Below are 13,085 nucleotides of genomic sequence, written 5' to 3'. Positions count from 1 at the left end.
GTGTTTTAAACGTTCTTGGTTACTGTCTCACTATTTACCTCTCCTCTCAAGGTCTAGACTAGTCTCTTAGCTACAAACTCATCACAAGAGAAGTCAAAAACATTTAAAAAATCAACAGGTTAGGAGGCAGTTCAGGAGTGGTCTTGATAGTGGGGAGGACTAGTGGCTAAAGCTATCAGCCACTTCAATCAAGTTCCAACTCTCATTCTATTCGTTCCACCTAGTACCGTTACTTTATGTGCACACTGGTTTGTGGCTAATCAAAAAGTATGTAATTTGTTACCACTACTCATACATTATACATTTATTATCAATAACGTGAATACCCCTATCATCTATTATAACTCTAGGGCCATCACATTGAATAACAAAAGCTTTGAGTATGACATAGAAATACATTAGACACATTTAAATACACCTTTACCTAGACATTTTATCAGTACACCAGTGTATACTTGAGGATCCTGCAAGGTGGTAATTGGATGACGTGGATTTGTTTTACCTGGAGAAAAACCCATCTGCAGGAGGGATATGGGATGGCTCTATTGGTTTCATCTTCCTGACATTCTCTCAATCAAGACAGGACGTTGCCGCCCTACCAGCTTGAGAAGAAACGTCTGGTGCACCCCAATATACTCTTACCAGCTTGCACATACCTTCTGTACCCAGCTGAGCCAGACCATGTGCTGCCTCCGCTAGGTCTGGAAGATACACTCTGAGAGCTACTGGTCTACCTTGTCCATCTCTCCAGGGTCCGCCAGACTCCTAACCACATCTCTTCACCTTCCAGACAGTTTATTCTTCAGGTAACACAAATCTTCATATATTAACCAATATGTGTATGCGTGCATATGAGTGTGTTCACATTTTAAAACAAAAACAATACAACGAAAAACAAAACAAAACATAGATTTGTCAGCTGTCACATAAAACCCTGCTGTCTATTTGACAGCTATGTTCGCCCTGGTGTGACAGCCATGTATAGTCGTGTGTGTAAGTGTGGGCTTTACTAGCAGCTACTTCAGTTGGTAACTGTGTCACTGTGTAAAGTCCTCTATTTAGTGTCCTACTCATGTGCTGGTATTGCTATAAAGGATTTTTCAGTCACCTCAACGTCGCCCCCTAGACTAGAAACATGCTGAAGACCAATGTATATCAATCGATTTTCCCTCTGCCAACTCACATGCCATTTTCAGTACCCCACATTCAGCTACTTGACTAAGTGAGAAGGGCAAAGGGGTCTATCTCTATAACACTTTCTTCAAATATAACAGTAACCAGTACATGTCTATCTAACAGTGAAAAAATATAAAACATGAAAATTCTACATTTTCTAGGGTTTCACATTATGTCGTATCTTGTGGCACAAATCCTACTCCAATGTTCTACACATAGATGCATATCTGTATGTCTAACCTCCAGCAATCTCCTAGCCACCTTTTGTGCATACATATAAAGGCACATTTTTGTACAGGACAAAACACAAAAAACAAAAAAACAATACAGATATGCAATCTATAAAACATGAATCGTATTTCCACCAAAAAAAAATTCTGCTTAAATTAGCAGCTTTAATACACATAAAACAAACCCCTAACTATTTCTGTAACTCATGTCAATCTAGTGTGTATATCTCTGAGTCCGTCTTATGTCAAAAAAATGTCTTAGCCCCATTTCTGAGACCGTGTCTACGTCTTTTTGTATCTCTATACAAGAGAAGAGAGAGAGATACTAGCATATATGTAAAGAATGAGAAATAAGAAAGCAATGAATAATAAGAATACAAAGATTGAAATACAAGGGTTTGAAAACAAATAAACATGCAGAAAGGGAGATTTTTACAGTAAACATGACAGCTGGATTGGACACTATGGGAAAATGGCTGTATTCATTTCACTAATCCCCTTAGCTATTCGCTAAACTATGACCCCTCCCCATACTTGACTAGGGGGTCATACATCAACCGTGCAATCCAGTGTCGTCCGTCATTTTGTTCATTAAGAACTCGGTATCACTATAACTACATACCTTTGCAATGGACTTCCTGACTTATAACAGAGAAATGAAAAAAAATTAACTCTTGGCGACTCATACTTATCTGAGATACATAAATTGATATTTTGGAGCAAAGAATGTACATACTTCATTTTTGGATAATGATTCTCAGCCAAACAAATTATCATGAGTCAATGCAGCCTAAAACAAAGAGTGTTCCAATGATCCATTGTTATTTTGTCTTTCAAGAGTAATTTTTATATTTCTCTATCCCACCCCCTTAAGCACTAAGTCTATATTCCTTTTGTCTACCCTTATCTGTGAGAAGAAAAAAACAAGATAGTTATCTTAAAACAGCAAACGAAACAAACATTTTCATTCTTTACCATAGGCCAGCGATCAGGAAAGCAAACATATGACAACATAAAACAAACAAGCAAAATCAACAAAGTATTACTTTTAAATCAGTTTCTTTCTAAACCTGCACATTAATACTTACCATTGTTATTATTTGTCTTGCCTGGCTGTAGAACTATAGGTATGACCTGACTTCTTGAGTTGGCTATAGTTCTCCCTCAAAACATTTGCTGCTGTGAGGTGTGCAGGTGACTGTTGGAAAGCCTCTGAGACTTGTGTGCGCCTTCTTTGTGGGTGTTTATGTGACCCTCCTCTAGGATTGTGTTTTTCTTTTCTACAATCCTTCCTAATATGTACTTCTTCTTTGCAATTGAAACACTTCAAAGATTTCTGTTTCTTTCGTCCCTTATAGTGGTTATTATAAATCTGAGGTTGTGGATGTAATCTTTCTAGAGCCTGGATACTCACCATCATTAGCCTATCACTCTGTGCTTTTTCCTTTTTACATATATTTTTATCATGTTCTACGGCATGCTCTCTAATTGCATTTACCGTGAGACCTCTGCAATTAGGAAAAGAGGTTTGTATCCAGGTCCTTAGATCCTCCCGGAGGCCGTCCATTAGTACTCCAACAGCTTCCTCCCTATGATGTGGATTTTCCCTTATATCTGGTATCCCTGTGTACTTAATCATGGCCGCTATAGCCCTAGAAAAATAGTCAGTTGTAATCCCACTACCTTTTTGTTTGATAGTGAAATTTTTCCCCATTCCACTGTCACTGGAAAATATATGGCCAACTGTGTGATTATATGTCTAATATTTTCCTGATTATCATCCTCGGTTAAGGATTTATCCTCCTCCAATATACAATCCTTAATGAACTTTTGTATATCAGTATTGAGAGGAAGACAAGTTCTAAACACCACTCGCAATCTTTATTAGTTGGCTCATGTGCATTACCTAAATGTCTAATAAATTTCTGACACTTGGCCAAATCTTTTCTAGGATCAGGGAAATCAGACATAATTGTAAACAGTTCCGCCCTAGTCCATGGAAAATGCGTTACTACATATTTTATGGAACTACACCATCTCTGTCCGCCTTCCCATTGGGAACTGCTGTTGTGCGGACAGGATGCAGACCTACCAAATCACTAAATCCTGAACTAGTTGCTGGAATTGCTGTTGCAGTACAATGAATGTCCCCTTTTCCATTAATTTATATATTATTCTCACCAATTTCAGCCGCTGCCCCTGCTGGTGGAACCGTTCTCTTTCCTTGTCCGTGTACTGTTTCTTGTATGTTACTAGCATGGGCAATGGCTGAAATGACGGTGGGTACATTTTCTTCTTCTAAAACATTACTCTCATCATAACTTAAGACATCATATAAATTACTCATTACATTTTTAAAATTTTTGGTATTGGCTGTACCTACCACCCCAACCGCATCTGGCGGCGAGGGCGCGCATGCGTTCAGTTCTCCACACTTTGCAACGCTCACTTCCGTTGTGCACGCGATTTGCGCCACGCCTACTTCCACTGAGCATGCGCTCCCTTGCCACGTGTACCCTTCTTGTTGCCACAATTTTAAACAGTCATCATGTTCAATTCTTGTTTTTGTCGATTTAATCAACCGTACTTTATCTCTAACATTATTTAACACCTCTGAGTCAAAACTACCTATGTTTGGGAAAGGTTTCACACACTCCCGGGTTATCTTGACCCATTTGTCGCAGAATGCCGTTGCATACGCACAATATTTATTATGCATAACATACTTTGCCGAACCAACCGGCCATTCATTAGGCAGCACACAATTGGCCATTTCTTCTTGGCCCTGGACGATTTCAACAGGTACGTCCCCTCAAAAATATCAATGCTTTTCCTAGTTTGAGTACTTTACTACTGTTAGCAACCGATATCAATCAAGAATATCAGTGGTTGCAGCGTATTTCCTCCCACATCTCCCAAGTCACAATCACGGCTACACAAAATCAACCATGCGGTCCGATCGAACCGCTTACAGATACTAACTATCAGTAAGCTTTGCGATTACTATTGGGAATGCCGCGAAAACCTGTTATTTTCGCTTCGAGTATACCTGCCATGTATACTCTGTGGCTTCTCTTTTTCCCCTGCTCTTTTGTTAGAGCAGAACACCACTTCACACAAAGGTTTCTTTATATCCTGTACACACTTAGAACAGAACCTTTGTTGTCAGGTCACCTTTTTTATCGTGCCTCGTCAGACACATCTGAACCATAGCGCTATCTCTTTTCAACTGTATACAACGCTTTCCTGTCTAATTTCAACTGTACTTGCGATTTCCTGTCTCCTTTCAACAGTACTTAAATTCTGTACACAACGCTTTCCTGTCTAATTTCAACTGTACATGCGATTTCCTGTCTTTATGCATATCATACGCATACACACACACACAACCTTTTCTTTTCTGCACAGAAAATAGATTTCACAAACAATAGTAATATCTTTTCAGAGGCTTTAACAAGTGATTATACTATGCATGTATAACAACTATCAAAACGATTGTTTAAACACATGGCAACAATACCGGAAGTTAACATACGCTAAGCAGGAAATACACATACCCTATGCAATGCAATACCTTTTAAAATGCAAAACGACAATAAAAAGAAACATTTTTCTTTCTTGTCCCTAGAATCAAGTTAGCGTTCCTTCAGATTATGCAACAATGAACATTCGGTTTCGCAACACAGAATGAACAACAGATTTTGAACACTTTCCAGTATGTGACGCGTCAATCCACCCTTTGTTGAGGAACCGTAATCCATCAGCGTTGCATACCTTCCGGTAACGTAACCACCAACTCTGAGCCCCCAAATTATTAAAGTAATTCTATCGATTTCAAATAAGCATTGCCCAAGCGATTGTGTTGTGTTTCCAAGGCACAAAGTAATTTATTTTAGTAGATGCAAAATGTAACAATTCAATACATGATTATAATACAGTACAGCCAATAACAAAAGATAAATATATACCGCGTTCGCATGCGCTCGCTGCGCTCCCACTGGCACCAGCAAACAGTATTTCACGCCAGAATACTGTGGTCAGAGTAGACTGAAGCCAGTAGGAGTACAGCTATATTATATACACTCAGTATTACAGAGAGAACAATGCAGATGACGTGGCTTGCTTCTATAGGTCCAGGCTTCAGGCGGGTCCAGTGTAAACAGGTCATAGGCTAGTTCAAACAACCCACTCTAAGGCTGAGGGTCAACATTCCAGATGATTCTACCCAGAAACCACTTTAAGCTAGTCCATTTACTTATTACAGTCAGTATAACTTTAAGTATTTATACCCTAACATCACTAACTAGAGTAGGCAATGTACGATCTCTTCGACGAAAGAACCGGACAACTGCTGATGAATAGGGGATTAAAATGATACCAGACATGACACATCTCCTATAACCTGAACCTTAAATAACACTAAAGTGTACATATAATCATTAGGGGTGTGCACCGGGCACTTTTAGTGTTTTGGGTTTTGGGTTTTGGGTTCTGATTAGCTTGAGGTTTTGGGTTCTGATTTGTTTTGCCAAAACACCCGACGAAAGGTTTTGGTTCTGATTTAGGGTTTTGGGTTCTGATTTATTTTTAAAAAAGCTTAAAAAGCGCTAAAATCCAGTTTTTTGTTTTTTTACACTCCTACGCTATTATTAACCTCAATAACATTCAATATCAATCATTTCCACTAATTTCCAGTCTATTCTGAACACCTCACAATATTGTCTTTAGACCAAAACGTTGCACCGAGGTAGCTTTCTGGACTGCGTAGTGGAGTGGCCCCGGTACCCAATTTGATACCGGGGCCACAATACCTCCTCCAACTGGTCTCAATTCCACTGCACATATGGCTGCTCCTCCATCCTCTGCAGCATATAGAGGGTGGAGTTCTAGCGCGTCAATACTTCTTGTTTTCGATCATGACAGTGCATTTTAATTATTTTTAGATTTGACCCCAACACTGAATGTAGTTTAATATCTGATACGCAGCTATCTGGGCTGCGTAGTGGAGTGGCCCCGGTACCCAATTTGATACCGGGGCCACAATACCTCCTCCAACGGTTCTCAGATCCACTGCACATATGGCTGCTCCTACCTCCTCCAACTGGTCTGAATTCCACTGCACAGATGGCGGACACCGGATGCACGTCTAACACCAACATAGCTGTTGAACGTAGTAATAGAAATGGCAGTTCCTCTTTTTTTGGAACTACAGAAACAATGAACGTAGTAATATAAATGGCAGTTCCTATTTTTTTGGACTGCACAAACAATGAACGTAGTAATAGAAATGACAGTTTCTTTTTTTTGGAACTACAGAAACAATGAACGTAGTAATATAAATGGCAGTTCCTCTTTTTTGGGACTGCACAAACAATGAACGTAGTAATAGAAATGGCAGTTCCTATTTTTTGGGACTGCACAAACAATGAACGTAGTAATAGAAATGGCAGTTCCTCTTTTTTGGGACTGCACAAACAATGAACGTAGTAATAGAAATGGCAGTTCCTCTTTTTTGGGACTGCACAAACAATGAACGTAGTAATAGAAATGGCAGTTCCTCTTTTTTGGGACTGCACAAACAATGAACGTAGTAATAGAAATGGCAGTTCCTCTTTTTTGGAACTACAGAAACAATGAACGTTGTAATAGAAATGGCAGTTCCTCTTTTTTGGAACTACAGAAACAATGAACGTAGTAATATAAATGACAGTTCCTCTTTTTTGGAACTACAGAAACAATGAACGTAGTAATAGAAATGGCAGTTCCTCTTTTTTGGGACTGCAAGAATATATTGCTCTATAATATTTTTTATACTTTTTCAATTATTTTTTTATATTTTTTTAAAAAAAAAATTGGGTATTTTTTTGGTATTTTTTTTACATTTTTAAATGATTTTTGGCTAATTAACAAATTGCTATGGACTTATCAGAAACAAATACAGGAGAAAAGCACCACTGGACTCAGCAGCACAGACACTGGCGAAAGGACCACTGGAATCAGCAGGACAGAGCACTGGAAAAAGTACTACTGGACTCAGCAGGACAAAGCACCACTTAACTAAAGTAATCAGCAGGACAGAGCACATCATCCTCCCTTTTCAGTAACCACAGGGAGAATGAAGATGGCGGCCGCAAGCGGGGCATTTATGAGATCCGAGTCTTGCGAGATCCGACGCGAGACTTGGATGTCATAGCCTCGTTTTGCATTCCTTGGGCGGCCGGAAGTACCAGAACAGTGCTCGGATCCCGTCGGATCCGCACTGTTCGGGTGGGCTCGGATTAGCGAAATCCGAGCCTGCTCATCTCTAATAATCATAATATATAAACTAATAATAAACTAAATACTATCTGCTCATAAATCAGATTGGAATCAATATAAATATGAAATATATAAATAACTAAATATTGTAGTGCGAGTGTGTGCGTGCATATTTTACCGCGTGATCGCACTATGCCACGTGTAGCGTGGCATACTGAGTGCAATCGCACGATAAAACAATATTAACCAATATACTTTCGTTCATCCAATTATACGACTTCGACAATATATATAAAGTGATCTTTTGTATTTTGTGACATGTTTTGTGGTATTACATAATTTTTAGGTAAGTGGTTGTTATGTTTGCATATTAAAAGATATAATTTGTGTTTATATTGATTTTTAATCTTTTTTAAGATTAGTATAATTGGAAGTAAGGTGTCCTTGATATGGTATCCTACTGCTTTATTATTATATACTTCCAAACTGATGATCCGTGAAGTCGATTAAAAAGTATATATATTATATATTATTTTTTTATATTTTTAACATGGGTTTTTTAGCGTTGTAAGTTTTTTCTGTTTAACATTAATGAATCAGACCCTGGGGGTGTATAGATGGTATTCATTTACCTAGCCTGAGCAATCAAAATGACAGCTCTCATAGGATCACTACATCTATTTTGTGTGTAAACTAAAGCTGCAGACAACCAATAAATATGGGAACGTTTCAGGGCCTTATCTACATGGAAGATAACATTGCGGCAATAAACAAACTTCATGTGTTTTAGATCCACACATGTGATTTCAATGGCCAGTGTGGTAGTTTTATACCAATGTTCAGTGAGACAGCACTAGGGGTCCTAGTGGCACCCAGAATGCTGTCACCACATGCTCCTTCATGCTGTGGTGGGGGCATAATGATATGTGCTATCCACAAAATACTTGCAGTCATCTCATATGTGACGATTCTGATGACTTCTGCTTATCTGGAGACTATTTCACAAGCAGTGCATGTCACCTGAGCCTCCACATGATAAATGATTATAGGTGGGGAGGTTCTCATGCTAAATACGTAAAAGTTATGCCGACAGTTTTGGAGAGGGCCCCTCCCTTCAGAGAGGGTCATTGTGCACGGTGATTCCTGGGACAGCTGGTGGAAGTTGGTAAACTGCCTCATGGGAAAGGACAGCAGGAGCAGCGAGAGACAGATGTTGCAGCTGGGCAGCATGTGAGTCAACGGAATGTGTGTAGGATGGAGGGTAGTGTTAAAAATAACCATAATTTAAACAAAACAATCTGAAATGACACTGTTTTTCATGTAAATGTTAGTTGGTTAAAATCTGTTAATGAAATAGAAATAAAATTCAGACAATATAAATCTTGAATGGGCCAAATAACTAAACTCATCAGGAGAGACTTCAAGAACTGGATATGCACAACTTAAAGGAGAGGAAGGACAGATGATATGAACATCTGCAGCTATTTATATAGCACCACTGATTCCATAGTGCTGTACAGAGAACTCACTCACATCAGTCCCTGCTCCATTGGAGCTTACAGTCTAAATTCCCTAAAATACACACAGGTAAATTTGATAGCAGCTAATTAACTTGCTAGTATGTCAGTGGCGCACGCAGGGGGGGTTTCTGGGTCTCCAGAAACCCCTCCCCTCCACTAACAAAGTGCTCCTACATACGACACTATACTATACAGCAGCCACGGCGCTGTCAAAGAAGCGTCCACGGTGGTGCTGTATTGTATACAGCACCGCCGCGGACGCTTCTTTGACAGCGCCGCAGCTGCTGTATAGTACAGTGCTGCCGAAACGCTGTTTTTTTTGGGGGGGGATTTTCGGTGGGGGGGAAACCCTAACAATCCTGCATGTGCCCCTGTATGTATTTGGAGTGTGGGAGGAAACCCACACAGACACGGGGGTGTCAGAGGTAGCTCCCTGGCTACTCTCTGATCTAATATCTTATCATATATTCACACAGTCACACGATATATCACCTCTAATTTGTTAGGAACCCTCTTCTGACCCCATTTATCTGTCACAAATCACACTTGTGACTTGGAAGCTTACTGTAAAGGAATACACAGGATTCCAGCATAAACCTCACACTCACCTCTCTTTCAGGCTACAGATTTCGCTGGTCCCTTTCCCAACAGACACATGCTTCACATCTCTCGACAACTGCCCATAGCAAGTCTATGACTTATCCAATTGCGCACACTCTGTGCTCTGGTAGCTAAACAGTTAACCCTTCACACACTGGTTTCTAAAGAGTTAACCCAACCAAGCAACCTCTCTCTTCTAAACAGGCAATACATTTGTTTAGAGCAATAAGGACATGAACTATTACATTTTTAGATTTAATATACAAAAAGTACAATGCTTACAGGTTAATTAAAAAAAATAACTAATAAACAATTGACATAACAGACACGAACAAAACTATTTAAAATAAAGGGATTAAATTCAGAGTATAACTTACATCGAAGTGTTATATTCTGAGCAAAGGGAAATTGGCTTGAAGGTGTACAGCTTATCAATGAATGATTGATTTCCCAAAAGACTGACCATTTCTTGTAACTGGTCTCACCTTTTAAAAGACACCTTTACACCTTTCCCCACCTCCAGGAGGGTTGTGGTTTGTGACACTTTTCATAATCACCATTTGCATGTTTCCTGATATACTACCTAATTCTACTATGTGACCTAACTTTTCTGTAGATTGTCACACAGACCCAACTTTATTATTAATAGATCCCCTATGAATTTACCCATCTATTGATACCAAACAGGCCTAGGTACAGGGTATCAGTTGAGCTTATACTGATTTCCTCAACTTCTCTGTGTGGTAGAAATCTTAATTTGACATAAATTGACATATGAACTGCCCTTCAATATGATATTGCGGCATATGCGGTTCATCACTACTTTTATTGATTTTAAGTGGCATATTTGAAAACTGAATTATTTTTGTCTATATAAAATATAGCCAGTCAGCACATGGTCTCCTTGAGCCAGACACCATGCTGAGCAATTCCTAAAATTCTATGTCAAAACTCTGTCCTAGGCCAGGATATAGCTCACCGCAGGGGCCTTTGAAGCTGCCAGAGGTGACACTGCTATCTTCTAACACCGGGATGTGCAGAGCCACCGAATACACACACAACAGATGACTTCACATTTTACACTTTAGTAGCTCAATTTATCAATGGATTCATTTGATATATCATATTTACATGGGAGTTATGATTAGGCCTTATTCCACCAGTTATGTTATAGGTTAATCCTTATAACTGTAATTCCTCTATGGTCATTACAGGGGAAAACATACAAACTTCCCACAGAACTCATGACCCCAGTGCTGTGAAGCGGAAGTGCTAGCCACTAAGCCACTGTTGTGCTGGAAACATTCAAATATATCAATTGTACTAACACAGTCCAGGGAGGCAGTATTTTTTTTAAAAAAAAAGAGGATTAATAGAACAAGGAGGCAAACTCTGAAATTGGAGGAATGAAGACTGAAAAGTAACATAAAAAGGTTCATTTTTTACAGATCCATTAGTTTCCCAGCATTTGTGATGGAGACTCATACAGTAAAAAAAATAATGCAAGAATGCATGGGACTAACACATTGCTATTGCTATTGTTAAGACTTAGAGCCCATTCACACATTTATGATAAAAGCTAAACCCGTGCTTTATAAATACGCAGGTGTGAATAGATCTGGTTTGAAGAATGCACATTTGTATGATGTAGTCCTTAGTCCTCAAAGGGTGGTGTAGCAGAATATAGGGTAACAGATTCTTAAGATGACTCCCTGTTGTGGATAAAATAATAGTACACATAACTGTTTTCCACATGAGAGCCTATTATGATAGGGAACACAATGAAATGTGAATCACATAACTAAGCCCCGTCCCCACACACTTCCCCAACAAAGTCGGCAGGATCCGGGAGGTTGACCTGTTCTCTCAGGAGTCTGGGAAGACTCCCAGAAATTCGGGTGTATCCCAGACATTCTAGGAGAGTAGGCAACTATGTACTATACTGCTTTGTTATTGTACAACATGCCTGGGCAGGGACATCTGTTTACTGATTTAGCCCGTGTGGCCCGGAGGTGACATGGGGAGAGTGATGGAATTACCCAAGGGTACAACAGATTAAGAGTTAAGGGTAAGGCCTTACCACCACCCACCCAGCCAAATGGTTCTTACATAAGTAACACAATTAAAGCTATTTTTCATTTTTTTTACGGGAACATTTTAATATATAAAATAATAATGTGGGTAGAATTAAGTCAGCTGTTCTTTAATATGTGTGTACAGTAGCAGCAGAGATGATTTGTATTTAATAAGATGGGCTTTTCAAGAAAACTCACATTTTACCAGTTATAAAAACTTATCATTTACACCTTTGCTAAATAAAGCAAGTTTTCACTTGTACATTTGCACAATTTTTCTGTGTGCAACCCTGAACTCCATTCTACTTGCTACCAATGTTTTATTGAGAGAAATAAATAGAGAAAGCGCATATTCTATATACTGGACAGAGTGTACTGGAAGGAGCATTGTCCCCATTTGCTCAGACTATGATGCTGAGGCCCTCAAACTGTAGCAGGAACATTTTGGAGCATGTTGAATGCATCACTATATAAAAGAACATTCATATATCCAGCTTGTTTTAATTGAGGAAACAAATCTTGTATATGCTTCCTCATACAGTCCAGATTATTATTATTATTATTATCTTTGACTTATAAGGCGCCACAAAGGGTCCGCAGCGCCACAAAGGGTCCGCAGCGCCGTACATTACATATACAGAAAACAGAACCAAGACACAACATGATACACAAATATATACAAACACAGGTGCATGGGTAAAGCAAATCAGATTATATCTGACAGATAGTGAAAGGGATGGTAGAAATCAGCAGGAAGAAGGCCGAAGCTTAATAAAACAGGTAAAACAGGGCTAGCGAAGCAGGCCAAGGGGTACAGAGGGTGAAGGAACAGTAGAAGGAGCACACAAGGAAAGAGGGCCCTGCTTATGAGAGCTAACAACCTAAAGGGAAGGGGGAGACACAAAAAAGGGTGGTACTAACTAACAATTCTATATTCCTAAGTGGCCCAAATATTTATACAGTCTCAGTTTGTGAATTAACAGCTGCTTGTGTCCAATTTCCTTTAACACAGAACAGTTCATTTTTTCTCTGTGTACTTTTGTCTATTTGCCCTACGGAGGTTTATCACTGACAAATAGTGTCAGTAGAGGTTGCACATATATGATAAGCCAAAATTAGTCTTACCCAGTAAGAAGATACTACTGTACAGGGCCGGACTGGGACTAAAAATCAGCCCTGGCATTTAAAACACGCAGGCCCACCTGCTGTGGGCTCCATGCACAATA

This window comes from Mixophyes fleayi, chromosome 3, assembly GCF_038048845.1.
Source record: "Mixophyes fleayi isolate aMixFle1 chromosome 3, aMixFle1.hap1, whole genome shotgun sequence".
Classification (NCBI taxonomy): domain Eukaryota; kingdom Metazoa; phylum Chordata; class Amphibia; order Anura; family Limnodynastidae; genus Mixophyes; species Mixophyes fleayi.
This window is presented reverse-complemented; position numbering follows the sequence as displayed.